Here is a 1,152-nt window from a genome sequence, read left to right on the forward strand (position 1 = left end):
TGAGAGAATCATATGGTTTTTGTTTTTGCTTCTGTTTATGTGGTGAATTACGTTTATAGATTTGCGTATGTTGAACCATCCCTGCATCTCTGGAATGAAGCCCACTTGGTCATGATGGATTATTTTCTTAATAAGCACCTGGATTTGGTTAGCTAGAATTTTGTTGAGAATATTTGCATCTATATTCATAAGGGATATTGGTCTGTAGTTTTCCTTTTTTGTTGTGTTCTTTTCTGGTTTTGGTATCAGGGTTATATTGGCTTCATAAAATGTGTTAGGGAGGAATCCATCCTTCTCGATGCTGTGGAATAATTTCTGCAGGATAGGCACCAGTTCTTCTTTGTAGGTGTGGTAAAATTCGAGTGTGAAATCATCTGGTCCAGGACTTTTCTTTTTTGGAAAGTTTTTTATTGCTGTTTCAATTTCAGTCCTTGATATTGGTTTGTTCAGGAATTCAATTTCTTCCTGGTTGAGCCTAGGGAGGCTGTGTGTTTCTAAAAATTTGTCCGTTTCCTCCACATTTTCCAGTTTGTGTGCATAACAGTTTCTGTAATATTCATCAATTATATATTGAATATCCACAGCATCAGTTGTAACTTCTCCTTTTTTGTTCCTGATGGAGCTTATCAGGGATTTTTCTTTTCTTTTTTTTGTCAGTTTAGCCAAAGGTGTGTCAATTTTGTTTAATTTTTCAAAGAACAAACTTTTTGTTTCTTTAATCTTCCGTATAATTTCCCTGTTGTCAATTTCATTTAGGTCTGATTTGATCTTACTAATTTCCCTTCTTCTGCTGGGTTTGGGGTTGGTCTGTTCTTCTTTTTCCAGTTCTTTAAGTCGATTCATTAGGTTGTCTATTTGTGATCTTTTTGACCTTTGGATATAGGCATTTATGGGAATAAACTTTCCTCTCAGGACTGCTTTGGCTGTGTCCCATAGATTTTGATAACTTGTGTCACCTTTGTCATTTAGTTCAAAAAATCTTTGGATTTCCATCTTTACTTCCTCATTTATGAAGGAATCGTTCAGCAGAAAGTAGTTTAATTTCCATGACTTGTGTACAGATGAGAGTTTCTATTGTTGTTGATTTCTGTTTTCATTCCATTGTGATATGAGAAGATGCATGGTATGACTTCTATTTTTTTTAATTTTTTG

This window comes from Propithecus coquereli, unplaced genomic scaffold, assembly GCF_000956105.1.
Source record: "Propithecus coquereli isolate 6110/MARCELLA unplaced genomic scaffold, Pcoq_1.0 Scaffold99, whole genome shotgun sequence".
Taxonomy (NCBI): domain Eukaryota; kingdom Metazoa; phylum Chordata; class Mammalia; order Primates; family Indriidae; genus Propithecus; species Propithecus coquereli.